The sequence below is a fragment of the Saccopteryx leptura genome, chromosome 3, assembly GCF_036850995.1.
Source record: "Saccopteryx leptura isolate mSacLep1 chromosome 3, mSacLep1_pri_phased_curated, whole genome shotgun sequence".
NCBI classification, from domain to species: domain Eukaryota; kingdom Metazoa; phylum Chordata; class Mammalia; order Chiroptera; family Emballonuridae; genus Saccopteryx; species Saccopteryx leptura.
In genome coordinates, this window is record NC_089505.1 from 298,249,532 (window position 1) to 298,268,125 (window position 18,594).

Consider the following 18,594-nt stretch of genomic DNA (forward strand, 5'->3'; position numbering starts at 1 on the left):
AGTCCTGGGACTACATGTAATTCTTGTCAGACCCTTTCCATGTGTGCTTGTCCCTGGTGACGAGGGACCTGCCCCCAAGGCTTGGCTCTTTAGAGAAGACACATGCCAACCACCTGGGCTCCAACTTTCCAACCGCAGATGAATCACACCTGACTTGCCCCACCCACAGGTTGGCATAGCTTGGCACACACCCCTCAGAGTGAGGGATGCGATGGGTGCTTCACCATCCAACTGCCCTCTACTACGCCAGTCTCAATGACAAGGTCAGTGTCCCAAACCCAGCCACGGCTCACTCTGCACCTTCCAACCAGACCTCAGCCGGCCTGATGGCTGTTACAGAGACCTACATCCTAGCATATAACTCTAAACAAGCTCCCACAAAAACATTGAGAGCACGTGTGAGAAGCACACTCTGTATATGGCACACCCCTGTGCATGCTGTATATTAACAACAGTCCCAGGGTCAGATCCATTATGTACTGAATAAGATCAGGGGGTTTTCCCCAGGTGCTTATTACCATGATGAGGTTGTTTCTAGAGACAAAATGCACTGAATTCTAAGGTGTCCACTGGCATGCAGACATCCGAACAGATAAACTACATATCAGTAGCACTTGGTAGACACAGGTCAAAGGTGCTTTGTTGGCAACATGTTTTCTAAAAGGAAGCTTGAAAAGCAAAACCTTGTCGTTTTTATTTATTTTTTGATATGTTTTCTGTATCCTAAAGAACATGTGCCAATCAAGATAAACAGGGGGTGATTCAGTGTGGAGAATCAGCACAAAAAGGTCTCTGGGCTTCGTGTTTCTGGTTCTGTCAGCAAGTGGGCATTCCTCAAAGAAATCGGCCCCAAAGGGTTGTGCCATGTCACTGTCATATATACTAGTGGCACTTGTTCTTGTTGCTCAATGCCCTTGGGTTAGTAGGAGGACAGAGCAAGCCTGCCCTGAATCGTAATATCTGGCATGTTGCAACTAAGCTGGAAAGTCAATGTGCTGTTTCCCTGTAAGTGCCAAGGTTGTCTTCTCCTCATGGGGTATGCGTGTCACATCTATTCTCTAGCCGGGTATGGATGCATTCTCACTGACCATTAGTTACGGTCAGCATGTAACTCCTCCCCTCTATGGGATTCCTTAGCCCACAAAAGAGAAATTGAAGGTGATAAAGGGATTGGATGTATTCTGTTAACATCTTATGCAAAAAAAATTTATCTTTAAAAGGCTCCTACATTACTCACAGCAAGCTTGCAGTAGCCAAACTCACGCCTTCACCCCATATTGTTCACAGGAAGATTTGCACAAGCTTCAGACTTTTCTCCCAAATCATGTTCTTGCCAAAGCTACTAAGTCCAGTTACTACCAAGTGACTCATTGCCTATGATGATGCCTCATGGGCATGGGATTAACTCCACATCTGGGCAACATCAGTCACTGCCTCCTGCACTCTTTATCAAAATGATGAAAGTCCATTCTTCCAAGGCACAGAACCTACTGTGTCCATTCCTGACCTTTATGCTACCCTCACATGCCACAGATGGATGACAATGGTATTGTTATAAGTATAACCTGAAATGCAGTCTGTTTTGTCTTTAAAAAGAAAATGATATAATACCACAAACTTGCAACTATTAGGAACTTGCAACATATTTCACAAGGAATCTTAGCACACTAGTGTGTTCAACAGTGTATTGTGGAAGCAGTCCCAGTGCTCATCAACAGACGGGTGGGTTAAAAAAAAAGCTGTGGTACATATATGCAATGGAATACTACGTGGCCATAAAAAAGAATAAAATCTTACCATTTGCAGCAGCATGGGTAGACCTAGGAGGTATTGTGCTAAGTGAAATAAGTAAAGCAGAGAAAGACAAATACCATATGATTTCATTTATACATGGAATCTAATATATAGAACAATATAAATGAACAAACAACACAGTAAGAGTATCATAGATGCACAGAACAGACTGATGGTTGCCAGATGGGAGGTGGTTGAGGGACCGACTGGCTGAAAATGGTGAAGGAACTGAGAAGTACAGACTGGTGGTTATAGCATAGTCTCGGGGATGTAAAGTGCAGCACGGGGAATATTGTCAATAATATTGTAATAACTACAAATAGTACCAGTGAGAACTGGAAATACCAGGGGGACCACTTAGTGAAGGTCACTATTGTCTAACCACTATGTTGTACACCTGAAACTAATACAACATAATATTGAACATAAACTGTAATTGAAAAAATTAAAAAGAAATGTTGGCTCATGGGTTTCAGTCCAGCAATAGGCTTTCATAACACTTGACACACAGTGCTTCCTCCAGTTCTCACGAGGTTCTGGGCAGTGGGCTATGGACACATTACCTCCCTCATTTTAGAAAGGGGAACTCTGGCATTTTCAGTGGTGAAAAGAGGGAGGGACGGGGCAAGGAGGGAGAGCGGGGAGGAATGTTTTCATAATTAAGTTCGCAAGGCCCACATTCTAAAGACTTTTCCCTTTCTTCCTAGCTTCTCCACCTGCAATTAGGAATGATGCTATTACACCAGTAGTTTACAGAGTCTGTTCTACAAATTCATTTCTCACTTATGAGGCCTTATAGAAAATAAGACATGCTGCGTGGAAATCAATCCTGGGTAACCCTGTGTATTACAGCTGTCTCACAGACCTACAATGCCCTTTTGTGTGTTCCAAGTGCCAAAAAGCCCTTCAAGTAAAGAATCATGTTTAAGTGCTCGCTTCGGCAGCACATATACTAAAAATTGGAACGATACAGAGAAGATTAGCATGGCCCCTGTGCAAGGATGACACGAAAATTCGTGAAGCGTTCCATATTTTTTTAGGGAAAAAAAAAAAAGAATCATGTTTAATTTTGTTCACTTGTGTTATTAATGTTTATGTGGTCACGGGAGCCTTTTCTCCTATAACTCCTATTAACATGATGTGGAACTGGGTACTGAGGAACACACTCTGAGAACTGCTACCTGAGATGTTAACTGTCTATTGGTTCAAATAAACAGGTGCCCTTTCAGTGTTTTACTCACTCATTGCTATTTGAAAGGGAAAAAAATGGGTAACATCTTATGAGAACCCCTTATAAAGACCTCCTCTTGGAAATTGACACATATAATAAAAAATAAATAAAAATGAGACAGAAAATATTTACCAGTTTCGAATCTAGTAGATGCTGCCAATGTTACATTTCCAATCTTTGGTAGGAATTACTACCAAATACAATACAGTTGAAGCAGGGTGAAGAAAAAAACATCAAAGATTGCTGGGCAACTTCCTTTCCTAAAAATGTGCAGTTTTCAGAGAAGTGACTAAAGCAAACTTGGGCAGTTCCTACTAATAGTGAGTAACTGAGCTGGAAGCACAGGGGGGTTTCGAGAACCCCAGACTTCTGTTCTGACTATCCTGCCCAAGACTAAGCAAATGCAGTAAACAGCTACTAGTTAGCCTTTTGTTATTGTTTCATGGTGCCAGTATTCTTACAAGGGACACATTTTCTCCAACAAGACAGTGAAGAAGGGATTCTTATAATCTAGAGCCTCTAGACACAAGAGCAAGCAATTTCCACAGAATGTGGTTATGTAACAAATGGAGAAAAGTAAATAAAGCAAAACACATGGCCTCACTATACTAAAAGCCTGGAGCCCTGTAACTTATTCCAACCTGACTTCTCACCTCTATCTTAATCTTCTTGGGCTATTATAAAAACATACCAGAAACCAGTGGCTTCAACAACACACATTTATTGAATATTTTTACACAGTCTGGAGGCTGGAAGTTCAAGATCAAGGTAGAGTGGGTGTCATGAATGCTCCCTTCCTGGCGGACACATCCAGTCCACAACAGCTGGCTAGCATAAGTAGAAAAGAACAGGTGCTTCTTCATACCCTCAATGAGGACACACGCAGAACTCCTCCCTCATCCCCCTAATCCTCCCGTGGGAATGCACACAACACACTGTGAAATAAGGTGCATTTCCTCAACACATATAGAGAGCAACATTTACAGAAAGAAAGCCACATGTTTTTTTCCTACCTGCCTGTGGGGGAAAAGAAAGGGAGGGTGCGCACCAAACCTGACAAGCTCAGAGGAGGCCTGCATGGTGGCCTTAGAAACCAAGAGACTGACAGTAACCACTGGCTGGTTTGAAATTAAAACTTTCTAACTAGCCTGGCCAGGCGATGGCACAGTGGATGGAGTGCGGCCTGAGATGCTGAGGACCCAGGTTCGAAACCCCAAGGTTGCTGGCTTGAGTCCGGGGATCATAGATAGACCCCATAGTCGCCGACTTGAGTCCAAAGGTTGCTGGCTTGAAACCCAAGGTCACTGGCTTGAGCAAGGGGATATTCACTCAGGTGGAGCCCCCTAGTGAAGGCACATATGAGAAAGCAATCAATGAACTAAGGAGTCACAATGAAGAATTGATGCTTCTCATCTCTCTCTCTCTTCCTATCTGTCTCTCTCTCTTTCTCTCATTACCTCTAAAACAACAACAACAAAAAAAAACTTTCTCACTAAAAGTTGTTCACAGTGGGTAGTCATGAAACAAAAGTCAATTTTTACCTTCATTGAACCTGGATGGCTGGTTATCGCTCTAGAAGACGAGGGACAATGGAAGCTCCCCTTGTAAGACATTCATTTGACTAGTGTTTGCTGAATGAAACCCAATGAAAAATAAAAAAACAAACAAATAAATAAAATAAGTGGCAAAACCGCCATTTTCTGGAGCATTTTCTCAATCCGTTGAGCTTTTGCTTCCCAGCAATTGTTGTTAGCTTGGCTCAAATAAACTGAGAAAAATTCTCTACAGGTTTGAATTTTTCTTATATTGACATACCTCAGGGTTACCATGACTGAATTTATGTTAAATCTTGAAAGATGAACTCAAATGGGAGTCAGGTAAGCAGAAGTGAGGACCATGGATAATCTAGCTATGCTATTCTGGGAACAATAGCAGTCCTGAAGTCTTTACGCAAAGATGAATAAAAGGAAAAAAAATTATTTAAAAAATACGACAGAGTCCTACAGTACTGTATTTGTCCTTATGTGACTGACTTACTTCACAGATCTGGTGTCCAACATTGCACCTATTGATAACAATACTGCTTTGTGCACTTAAAAATTTGTTAAGAAGGTAGATTTGATGTCGTGTCTTACCACAGTATTTTTTATTTGCTAGAATAAGAGAAATGAATCAAAAACTTATCTTTACTTTGCTATTAATTGTACTACCAAATAATTAGGGAGGAAAAGCATCTCCTTGTAAAATTATTCCAGCTATTGAGTAAAACAAAATGAGAGAATTTGAATGTGGACATTTTAGAGTTCCTAATGACTTAACATAACTAGGTATTGGACATCACTGGATGCTGACTTTAAAAAAATGTGGAAAACTGACACATTATGTGCTTTCTAATGAAAGAATACATCCACAGTTACCATCTTGCCAAAGGGAATCGGACCAGTGTCAAAACCAGCATGTGGAACCCATGGGCTATTTACAGGAAATGCTGAAGACCAAGAAATACTGTGAACTGTGGAAAACTCTATAGATTCCCACCCCCAGGTTTTTCAAAATATTCATTGTAATGGGGAGAAAGGGAAAGAGAGCATAGAGAAAAGACACTTCAAAGGAAGTGGGAGGCCCTCTTGGAAGATAAAATCATAAAGAAGCGATTCTTATCAAAGTCAGTATCATGGGTTCTTCTGGAGGGAGGAGCGCCACGATTAAGGTAAGAAAAGACACTATGTCTTGGGGTGTGATGCACAGCATGGTGACTCGAGTACTGTATTGTATGTATGAAAGTTGCTAAGAAAGTAGATCTTAAAGGTTCTCATCACAAGAAAAATATTTATACCTGTGTGTAGTGATGAATGTTAACTAACTTATGCTAGTGATGTTTTTCCAATAGATATATTTATTAAATTGTTATGTTGTATACCTATAACTAATATAATGATATATATCAATTATATCAATAAAAAATTAAAATTCAGCCAAAACAACAAAAGAATGGGAAAATGGAGGTGTTAGCTGCAAAACTACAAGACCCTGATTCTTGTCTTGAGGGAATTCAAGAGAAAAGTGCAGCAAGTAAAGGAAGGATTTATTGGCTGTGTGGAAATGCGCTCAGAGGGGACTGAGCGGGCAAAGACAAGAGGGCCTTGGGGCGCATTCAGGGGGTTATCCTAGGGGGTAGGCTGCCACTGCCCATTGCTTCCCTGGTTGCAAGTCTTGTGGAGTCCATTGGAGTTTAAGAGAAAGAGAGAGGCGAGGCAAATGTGTCTGAGGAAAAAGATAGGGGGAGGAGGGAAAAGGCGCCAGTGTGCTACCAGGAGGGAGAGTGCGCTCGGTCCTCCATCCTAAGGGCTTTTAAGGGTGGAGGTCTTAGGGGAGGTACCAGGGGAGGATCTCAAAAGACTGTTCATCAGCTCTCCAGATGTGGCTTTTTAGGGTCATGGTCTCCTCTGATTGGTCGGTGCCAGGGCAGGGTCATTAGTCAATGCAGCTGGTCCTGAAATTAGCCATAGTATTGCTTGTCTGGTTTTGCTGCTTTTAGGGCCTGGAGCTGAAACACAACAGAGGCCTAGATGTTATCCATAGAGGTTAATGCTTAAAGGCTATTCTCTGGCCCCCTTGTTAATGCCCCCACTGAGGGGGCCTAACCTACATGACTAGAAACATGCCAGGGAGGGAAGGTCAGGGGGGGCTCCCAACCGCATGGCCAGGGATATGAAATCAGTCTCTAAACTGCATGACCAGTAATAGGCTAGTGGAGGAAAGGTCATCCTGGGCGTGAGATCCTTGTCTTCCCACTTTTTCTTGTTGCTAGGCACCTGGGGCTTTCCGCTTGGTGGCTGCATCTGGCTTGTAGTCCTTGCTCTGCTCATGTCTGTCTAACTGCCTACCACAGAGAGGCTTCTTAGAGAGATAGTAAAGTTATATTTATTGATCTAAAATAAATAAAATTCTTCATTTTATTTCAGTTATGTAAAATAGAAAAGTTCTTGAGATACCTACAACAGAGTCTTTATAGCTAACAATCTTGTGATATGTGCTTAAAATTTGTTAAGAGGGTAGATCTCATGTTAAGTGTTTTTCACACAAAGTGAAATAATAATAATGATGATGAAGGGAGTAGGAGGAAATGTGGAGAGGTGATAGATATGTTTGATGGATGTGTCCTTGATGGTGGTGAGGTTTATGGGAATATGCGTATCCACAAGCTCACTGAGTTGTGTACATATGGGTGACTTTTTAAAAAAAAATTTATTCATTTTAGAGAGGAGATAGAGAGAGAGAAAGGGGGGAGGAGCATCAACTCCCATATGTGCCCTGACCAGACAAGTACAGGGTTTTGAATCAGCGACCTCAGTGTTCCAGGTCAAAGTTTTATCCACTGCACCATCACAAGTCACGCCATATGGGTGACTTTTTACATGCCAATCATACTTTAATGTGGTTGTTTTATAAAAAGATTATTCACTTTATAATAATTCATTGATATCTACATTTTTTTGTTTTCTTCATTTGCTTTTTATTTTAGAGCATAAGAGTTTAAAAACATGGCAAAAAGCACAGCATGCAAAACATAGATTAAGCATATTCTTTGAAAAAAATGATTCACTCCAGAAAAGAGAAGAAAATTTAAAAGGGGGACTGTATTGTCAAGAGAATGATAAATATATGAAATAATATAACTAGTGTTTACAGGTTCATCTCCTTCTTTTTACATTCCCAGGGAAGTTATTATGCTTATATAAATTATTTAAGCCTATAATTGTAAGTTTGAAAAGCAACATGAAAGACTTTTTCTGGAAATATAAGTAAACAAAAATATCTTGAGACAAATCAAGGACAAAATAAAGCACTGACCAAGCTGTTATTCAGTAAAGAAAGAATGTTTTACTCAGAATTATTTCCGATTGCCAGGAAGAGGTTACTTCTGTGAGCACAGAGAGGGAAGAAAAGCTTCGCTTTACTTTATGTTCAGTAATGTACCCCTGAACATTAAACCTCACCAGAAAACCGAAACCTGACCAAACTGCTAAAATAATCATACTGCAGACTCATTCCTAGAGAAATTTAACAAATTATTAAAATGTTAACATTTCTAACCCCTTGTTGTACTGAAACTCTACTATTATACAACCAACCGATGCTCATTCCCAGGATGAAAGAATGACTTAATGCTCGGAGGCTTGTTAGTATAATTTCTCTCTCAAAAAAAAAAAAAAAAATACTGAATCTATTTATATAGAGCAAAAGCATGAGTGAACTCTTTGGACACCTTTGACAATCCAATATGTAGTCACTGCCAGCCGTGATGGTTATGTCAAGTGCTGTGTCAAGACTGGGATAATGGGGTATAATGAGAATGCCCTTGGGAGAAGTCTGGAAGGTCCAAAACATAAGACTGGACATGTGGATAAAGACTCCATCTGGATACCCATGTGAGTGGAACCTCCCCCCTCCGTGGGCTATAAGAACTCAAAGCTCTGGCTACCTGACACTCAAGCTTGGTTGTACTGCAAGTCACTGCTTGGTATGCTTGGGCCACCTGGCTTGAGACCGACACCCGCCTCTCCACCTGTGACCAGGAAGGACTTCATGTCTAATGCTTACTCTGTTGGATTTTATCACATAAGCTCCCCTCTCCGTGTGTAACCTGCACATCACTCTCTTGGCTTGTTGGGGAGGTCTCCCCTAATAAACCTGGCATTGTGGAAAGATGCAAACGTGTGTAAGTGACTCTTTCCAGGGATACTCCCTTGCTCACAACATCCCTGGTCAATTCTCCATTTTCATTTTATTTGATCAACTGGAAGCCTTGACAATGATTTGTTACTTGGTGTTCAAGACATATTCTTGATTTTCTTCCTCCTCACTGGTTGTTCCTATCATTTCCTTTACACCCTCCCTCATCCCCTAGACCAGGGGTCTCAAACTCAACTCAGCATGTGGGCCGCAGAGGTCTACAGAAGGCAACTGTTACACAACACTTTTCAGTGTCACAAAACGACCAGAAACTGTAGTTCGCATCACAACTGCTGTTAACTAAGCTAATATCTAGCTAGGATGCTAGAGAAATGAAAAATACAAGTAGGCCCCTAGGCTTACTTAATTGTATCCAAAATATTTTGAACTTCGTGGATTAGTCTGCGGGCTGCACAAAATTGTTCGGCGGGCCGCATGCGGCCCACAGGCCGCGAGTTTGAGACCCCTGCCCTAGACCTTTAATCTCACCTCTAACTACTCCCACTGCATGGGTGATTTTATACTGATTTACGGCTTTCCATCACCCTGTCATAGGCAGCTCTCCCCTGAACTACACATTCATACATGAAAGAGGACACAATTTAGATACAGGTATATCCAAAACAGCCATTCTTCTCTCCCAAATGCTGCTCCCTTTCCCCAGCTCAGCCCATTGAGTTACCACCCATTCTGATGCTCAGATGAGAACCCTTGGACTTATTATGGTTCCTCTCTTTTCTTCATACCCCGCATTCAACCTGTTAACAGATTCTAATGACTAGTGCTCAGATTAAATATAGGATCTAACTGCTCCCCAACACCCTCACTACATTGTCACCATGGACTATCACCTGGTTTATTGCAACATCTTCCAAACTGGTTTTCCTGCTTTCACTCTTAACCAACTCCAGTCTCTGTGCTCAACAAGGCATCCAGATTGATCATTTAAAAATGTAAGTCATGCTCTGGCTAGTTGACTCAGTGGATAGAGCGTCAGCCCAGCATGCAGATGTCCTGGGTTCGATCTCCTGTCAAAACACACATGAGAACTGACCAACTTCTTCTCACCCTTTCTCTCTCCCTCTCCTATGTCTCACCCCTCTTACAGTCAGTGGCTTAGTCGGTCTGACTGTCGGCCTCAGGTGCTGAAGATACTACAGCAGATTTAAGCATCAGCCCCAGATGGGGGTTGTTGGATGAATCCCGGTTGGGGTGCATGTGGGAGTCTGTCTATCTCCTCTCCTCTCATTAAAAAAATGTAAGTCCGGGGGGCAGGGGGAGGGAAGGAGAGAAAGGGGGAGGGGGAGGGGCACAAAGAAAACTAGATAGAAGGTGACGGAGGACAATCTGACTTTGGGTGATGGGTATGCAACATAATTGAATGACAAGATAACCTGGACATGTTTTCTTTGAATATATGTACCCTGATTTATTGATGTCACCCCATTAAAATTAATAAAAATTTTAAAAAAAGATCTGTGCATTTCCATTTCATAGCCACTGAGTTACATGTGGCCCTTTAATGTAAATTAATACATGAAGATGAAATAAAAATTTAAAATTCAAAAAAAAAAATGTAAGTCCCATTATATCACTTTTCTATGTAAAACCCAGCCTACAAAATAAATAACTCTCCACTATAAAGCAGAAACCAGATTCTTCAAATTGCCTCTAAAGCCCTACATATTAGACCCAACTACAACCTTTGTGACCTCCTGTTGACCTGCTCCCTACCTTGATCCTTCTGCATCTGCCAGAGGATTCTCTAGTGTTTTTTGAAAGAAATTAAGAGCTCTGTACCTCAGGGCCTTTGCACATGTTGCTTTCACAGTATACATTCAGTCTGTTAACAAATCCTGATGGCTCGATCTTCAAATTAATTCTAGAATCTGATTTCTACTTTACACAATAATGTTCTCACAATTCTTTCCCCAGTATTCACATAGCTCACTCTGCTCAGACCTCACCTAACCAATGAGACCTACCCTCACTGCAACCACCAAGCCTCTGGGTAGTCCCCAACTCTTTTACTTGGCTTTATTTTTCTTCAAAGTACATATGACCTTCTTACACACCTTACAACTCAATTGTCTATTGCATTTTCTGACTGTCTCTCATACCAGAAGGGAACTCTGTAAAGGCAGATATTTGCTGTTCTGTTCACTGCTTTAGGCACAGTGTTCAGAACTAATAAATTACACAAGGGCTTGGAACTGACACTGAGGAAGTCTATAAACAATGAAGTAAGTGAATGAATGAATGAATCTCGTGTGGCTCATTACCATGACGAGGTTTACAATAAGAAGGCGTGCTTCCAGAGTACCTAATTATTAATATAAAAAATAATAACATCTTACATAGCTTCATACATTTCTTACTGTTTACATAAAGTCTTTATTTCTATATGTCTTTCTACTCTTATCGTTAGCAACACTGGTTTTTTAGAGAAACAAATACTTAATTGAAAGCTTAGAAAATCAACAAGATATTTCCAAATAGCTGAATCTTTGTTCACCCCCAAGCGTGGAGTGTGACATCCCGGGACTCAGGGGCTCTGGTTCCACTCTGCATATTCTCACACTGTTTGTTAACTGACTCCACTCTTTCCTTTCGCACTTATAGATGGTTGTAAGTTGATTGAATAAAACAGGGAGCTCAAGGTATCATAACTTGTCTGTCAGTCCACCTGTTCTGTGACCTCTGGTACACATAACCTGCCTGGCGGCACACTTGGAGGTGACAAGCAGAAATTGCACACAGATAATTTCCTATACAACAATGGAAGTATTTAGACTGCTGACTATAGGTAGACATGCTACAACTACATTTTTATCTTAAAAAATATCAGTTCGTGATAAAGTATGACAGTACTTTCTGATTTGTGAAGTATACAAACTTATCTTCAAAGATATCAAATTGGAGAAATGAGATCAGGCCACTTAAAAAAATTAATTTATGTTTTGAGGAATTTAGAAATGTGACCCTGCTGATAATTGGAAGACCTGTCTTTGAAGCATAAAAATATTATTATTGCATGAGAGTTTTTCCTGTCCCTTCCAGATGTTAAAATACAAAGGATTTAAAGGAACAGTAACTGATAAAACAAATGCCAATATTTTTTTAATTCTCTCTAAAATCAAACCAACAGACCAATTCTATGTAAAGTTCACATCATTTTGAGAAATCATAGTGGACAGTAGTATGTGAAGCTGGCACTGTAGGACCTGATGTTTCTGACTGTGACTGCCTGCTCTCTGTGTGGTTGGCTCTATGAAGGCACATCTTCGTTTTCCTAAGAGCATTGTAGCCAGGAATCACCAAAAAGCTTTTGAAAGGTGAATTAGGCTGAGACAGTGTGGGGAGTTCCACTCGTAAATGACAAAGACCTGCTACTAAACAGCTGACTGTGGACCTGGTAGATAAAGCTGACTCTGACCAGGCTGCATTTGTTGGGTCTCATCTCTCTCTCTCTCTCTCTTTCACACACACACACACCACCCTCATCTCATCACTATCATTCAGACATAGTTCTTATGGCTATTTGTAGAATCTCAGTTTTGTAGGCTTGTGTAGACCTCATGGTCCTCATCATGCATCTGAGGGAGGAGCCTCTATGTGTACTTGGCTGGAGAACTGAGTATGATTACATTCTCTTACAAATCTGAGAGCATGTAACTGAAAAATAGAATGAGTCGATGTTTCACTATCTGCACTGTACTTATCTGCAAGCACAGTGAAAGTCTCTATGATTGTAAATTATGAGATTGCTTGACTTAACTGCAATACAATCAAGTAAGTGTGTTCCCCACTGGCCTGGCACCACGCTTCCCAGTGCTACGTCTGTGCTCTAATGCCACGTAAGAGACTGAGTGACTGAGTGAGAAACAAAGCACCGGCAGAGAGCTGCTCCTGGTGCAGTCCTCCACTGCTCATGGCTCTGAATCAGGCCTTTCCCCGGTGACTGGGACCGCCTCTGCTTCCTGCCTGGCCCCCTTTGCCTGCTCTGTGTCCCTGGACTAGACAGACCTCCAGCAAAGGCTACGGGGCCAAGTCATTGGAGATGCACCGAGTGAACATTTCATGTCCTGAAGATGTGGCTGCTGGAACGAGCATGCCACCAGAATTGTCTTTTTTGTTTAGAAGAAAAAGTCAAGTCAGTTTTAAGATTCTTCACAAAGCTGTATCCCCACTTACCATCGTGCACCAACATAAATCACAGTAGATTAAAGAATTTCATGTTTTAAAAAATAGAAACTAATAAAACTAGATAAATAAGTGTAAGTAATAAAAAGGTACAAACTCCCAGTTATAAGATAAATCAGTCCTGGGGAAGTCATGTACAGCATGGTGACTAGAGGTAACAATATTATATTGTATATTTAAGAGTTGCTAAGAGAGTAAATCTTAAAAGTTCTCATCACAAGAAAAATTAATTTTTGTAATTATGTATGATGACACATGGTAACTAGACTTGCTGGAGTAATTATTTTGAAATATGTACATATATTAGTTCATTATCTTTTACACCTAAACAAATATAATGTTATACGTCAATTATATCTCCATCAAAATTGAGACAAATGAACCTATCAAATTTCATAAGGCCCTTTTCATTCTAAAATGGGGTAAAACAATTTTAAAAGATTTATAGATTACTCTTACATTAGAACTTTTGAATGTGAATATCCATCATAACATCAAAAGACAATTAATAAACTAGAAAAAATATTTCAGCAGGAATGACATAAAATGGGTTTTAATGTAGCCTAATATATAAAGTGTTCTAGAAATCAATATGAATAACCCAGTGGAAAAGTAAGCAAAAGACATGAAAAAGGATTTTACTAAAGAACTAAAGATCATAAATACCATAAATGCTCAATAAATATGTGAAAGTTCAAACTCACCAGCAATACTAAACCAATGGTGCAACAATGTTTTTTTGTTTGTTTGTTTGTTTGTTTTATGATAGCCTCAGTTATTCCTTGGCTCCATGTTAATCCCCAGATCTCAGTAACTTCGTACAGGACAACTAATGTCTCATTCATGTGACAAGTTTATCACAGATTGCAGGGTGCTCTGTTGCACACAGTCCCTGAGGGATCTCTCCTGAGGAAGTTATCCCATACGAACCCAGTGCCCCGCTTGGCCAGCAAAGTGAGAGAAGAGAGAGGAGAATCCCAGATAACCTTTCTCCTGCTGTGGCCCAGAAGTACCACGTGTTGCTCCTCACAATGGCCTTGATAGTACTAGTCATATGCCTGTCTAATTCCAGCATTTTTCTCTCAGCCAACCTATCAAATTGGCAAAGATCAAGAAAAAAGAAAGAAAGAAAGAAAGAAAGAAAGAAAGAAAGAAAGGAAGGAAGGAAGGAAGGAAGGAAGGAAGGAAGGAAGGAAGGAAGGAAAACTGTGTTGATCAAGAGATGTCTCGTTAGATGAGCAGTGTGGGCAAAGTTAGAGACGTGAAGCTGCGAAACATGTTCAGACTTTTGCAAAATATTTAACTGGCAGAGAAAGGTTGGTAAGAAATATGTTGGGATGTAAGGAGAGGCCACCAGATAAAGGTCCTCAAAGAGGCCCAGCTCTGAAGATAATGGTAACCACTGATGATTTTGATAGCAGAAAAGTCCTATGATCAAATGTGAGTTTGAAAATTTGCTCTGCCTGCTGTAAAAAAAAAAAAAAAGGAAGGATAAAAACTGGAGCCAGAGAAATCAAGAAGAGCACTATTGCAAGGAGTAATAAAAGTATTCATTCAAAGGAAGAATGTGCACTCCATAGCACGTTTGGGGGTGTCTATCACATTAACTGAGAATGGGGAGATCTTAGTCCCATGCCAATTTCATACAAAAACCTAAGCATGAGAAACCAAGTTAAGCAACCAAACTGCAAATCTTAAAGCCAATACAGCAGCTGGCATAAGAAGTTGCTAAACCCTTTCCCCAGCTGTTCATACCACCAAGATCTTATCCTTGTTGGTGGCTTTATTTGGATACTGTAATCTCCTTCCAGTTACTGCAGTGAGATGGGTTCCGACAAGCTGCAGCCTCCAGGAAACCAGCTGCCTTCAGTGGCATACCTTCTTTCTTTCCAAAACCCACACACTATGTCAGACCTTTTCCCACTTCACAAGGGAGGAACACTCTTGGTATCATCTTCTTGCAGACACCTTCCTTTCCCTTCTCTTTGTTTTACTCATTCTTTCTCTCGGGGGACTTACTTCAAAGCCCCTTTGATATTATTTGCTCCTCTCCTCTATCATTCCTCCAACTGCTCTACAATCCCACTTGAAGAGTGTCGATGGTAGGAGTTAAGAGCACAGAACAAAGCCAGACTGCCGGAATTCAGACACTAGTGCCATCATCTACTTACTCCACGATCTTGAGCTGGCTACTTAATTTTTAATTACTTAGAAATCTCGATTTCTTATAAAATGAAGATAATATTAATACCTAGCTGTGGGAAAAGTTGCAAAAGTGGTTTCAGTTTTTTACTGGACCCACACATGTAGCTGAGGAGACGAGATAAAGGGGGTTGAGGAGACGTCTGCATGCTGAAGAGTGGTTTCTATCCCTTATAAAAGATAGGAAGGATCTTTTTTGCTTTTAAGAAGAAATACAGACAATGAAACAAAGAAAGAGAAAAGACGCAAACAATGGAGATAATGCAGGTTAAAAAAATGGACATTTAGATATATATATATAATATATTTTTCTCTCTCAACATAAAAGAAAATATTGCAGTCACAAATCAAGAAGAGTATTCTGTACAGAAAAAGAAAAGAATCATAAAATAAAGTTAAAAAATGGGAATACTAATGAACCATTTACTGCTTTAAACTGAGACACCAAAAAGTCATACCCTCGTTGTAAAAAGGTGCTACTAGGTAACACACCCTTGCATAGACCTAGAGCCTGAATTTTCCTCATTTGGGTGGTCCAAGAAACCTTAAACCTTGAACTCAGTTAAGATGGTCCCAGACTGGAACAGCCTTAAGTTATCTGGCAAAAGCAAACAAAAGTCCTTTCTGGAAGGGGGTGTCTACCATTTTAGAGTTCCAATTATTCTTACAAATGAGGTTTCTAAAACAATGTCTAGCACACAATATGATGTGACTATAACCAGGCACACAAAGAAGACACCATGTGTAAGAAGAACAAGTAGAAACAACAGGAGCTAAAAACTTATAACTACCTGATATACTACCTTATTATAAATAAGTGAAAGTATAAAAAGACTATAAAACACACAGGCTTCTTTATTCAATAAAGAGTAAAAGCTCTTTGTTATGTTTATTCCTAGGTATTTTATTTTTTTGGTTGCAATCATGAAGGGGATTATTCTTTTGAGTTCATTCTCAAATGTTTCATTGTTGGAATATAGAAAGGCTATTGACTTCTGTATGTTAATTTTGTATCCTGCGACCTTACTGTATTGGCTTATTGTTTCTAGTAGTCTTTTTGTGGATTCTTTGGGGTTTTCGATGTATAGGATCATATCATCTGCAAAAAGTGATACCTTTATTTCTTCTTTTCGGATATGGATGCCTTTTATTTCTTTGTCTTGTCTGATTGCTCTGGCTAGAACCTCTAGTACCACATTAAATAAGAGTGGAGAGAGTGGACAACCCTGTCTTGTTCCTGATTTAAGGGGGAATGCCTTCAGTTTTGTGCCATTTAGTATGATGTTAGCTGATGGTTTTTCACATATGGCCTTTATCATGTTGAGATATTTTCCTTCTATACCCATTTTGTTGAGAGTCTTAAACATAAAATTGTGTTGTATTTTATCAAAAACCTTTTCTGCATCTATTGATAAGATCATGAAAACTATAAACCATTGTTAAGGGAAATCGAAAAAGATATTATGATTTCTTGGTTAGGTAGAATAAATATAATCAAGATGGCCATATTACCCAAAGCAATATACAAATTTAATGCAATTCCCATCAAAATTCCAATGACATTTTTTAAAGAAATGGAGCAAAAAATAATCAGATTTATATGGAACTATAAAAAGCCCCGAATAGCCAAAGCAATTCTAAAGAAAAAGAATGAAGCTGGGGGCATTACAATACCTGACTTCAAACTATATTATAGGGCCATGACAATCAAAACAGCATGGTATTGGCAGAAAAATAGACACTCAGACCCATGGAACAGAATAGAAAGCCCAGAAATAAAACCACATATATATAGTCAAATAATTTTTGATAAAGGGGCCAACAACACACAATGGAGAAAAGAAAGCCTCTTCAACAAGTGGTGCTGGGAAAACTGGAAAGCCACATGCAAAAGAATGAAACTGGACTACAGTTTGTCCCCTGTACTAAAATTAACTCAAAATGGATCAAAGATCTAAATATAAGTCCTGAAACAATAAAGTACATAGAAGAAGACATAGGTACTAAACTCATGGACCTGGGCTTTAAAGAGCATTTTATGAATTTGACTCCACAGGCAAGAGAAGTGAAAGCAAAAATTAATGAATGGGACTACATCAGACTAAGAAGTTTTTGCTCAGCAAGAGAAACTGATAACAAGATAAACAGACAGCCAACTAATTGGGAAATGATATATTTAAACACCTTCTCAGATAAGGGCCTAATATCCAAAATATACAAAGAACTCCTAAAACTCAACAACAAACAAACAAACAATCCAATAAAAAAAATGGGAAGAGGATATGAACAGACACTTCTCCCAGGAAGAAATACAAATGGCCAACAGATATATGAAAGGATGCTCATCTTCTTTAGTTATTAGAGAAATGCAAATCAAAACTGCAATGAGATACCACCTCACACCTGTTAGATTAGCTATTATTAACAAGACAGGTAATAGCAAATGTTGGAGAGGCTGTGGAGAAAAAGGAACCCTCATACACTGTTGGTAGGAATGTAAAGTAATACAACCATTATGGAAGAAAGTATGGTGGTTCTTCAAAAAACTGAAAATAGAAATACCTTATGACCCAGCAATCCCTCTACTGGGTATATACCCCAAAAACTCAGAAACATTGATACGTAAAGACACATGCAGCCCCATGTTCATTGCAGCATTGTTCACAGTGGCCAGGACATGGAAACAACCAAAAAGCCCATCAATAAATGACTGGATAAAGAAGATGTGGCACATATACACTATGGAATACTACTCAGCCATAAGAAATGATGACATCGGATCATTTATAGCAAAATGGTGGGATCTTGATAACATTATACGGAGTGAAATAAGTAAATCAGAAAAAAACAGGAACTGCATTATTCCATATGTAGATGGGACATAAAAGTGAGACCAAGAGACATTGATAAGAGTGTGGTGGTTACGGGGGGAGGGGGGAGAGGGAGAGGAAAGGGGGGAGGGGGAGGGGCACAAAGAGAACTAGATAGAAGGTGACAGAGGACAATCTGACTTTGGGTGATGGGTATGCAACATAATTGAAAGACAAGATAACCTGGACATGTTATCTTTGAATATATGTATCTTGATTTACTGATGTCACCCCATTAAAAAAATAAATAAATAAAATTATTTTTTAAAAAAAGAGTAAAAGCTCAAGCTTAAATATTTTTTCAGGGCACCACAAATTATCAAAGTGATGTAACACATTAAAAAAAAGAACCAAGTTAAAAATCAAGAACATAATAACTGTTGAAAATCTTTCTAAGGGATTTATCACTTGATTAGACATCATTAAAGAAAGAATTAGTAGCCATGGCCAGCTGGTTCAGTGGTAGAGCATCAGCCCGGCATGTGGAAGTCCAAGGTTCAATTCCCGGCCAGGGCACACAGGAGAAGCACCCATCTGCTTCTCCACCCCTCCCCCTCT

The 18,594-nt window shown here is 39.8% G+C and overlaps 1 long non-coding RNA gene and 1 other non-coding gene across 3 annotated transcripts in view; one reads left to right on the plus strand and one right to left on the minus strand.

Annotated features, from left to right (window-relative positions):
- Positions 1–18,594, minus strand: part of LOC136401127 (uncharacterized) — an 87,563-nt gene that overhangs the window by 54,285 nt on the left and 14,684 nt on the right. The gene's annotated exons all lie outside the window — the stretch shown is intronic.
- LOC136401890 (U6 spliceosomal RNA) lies at positions 2,723–2,830 on the plus strand. The gene has a single exon (XR_010750815.1). It is a non-coding gene; the product is annotated as a U6 spliceosomal RNA (small nuclear RNA).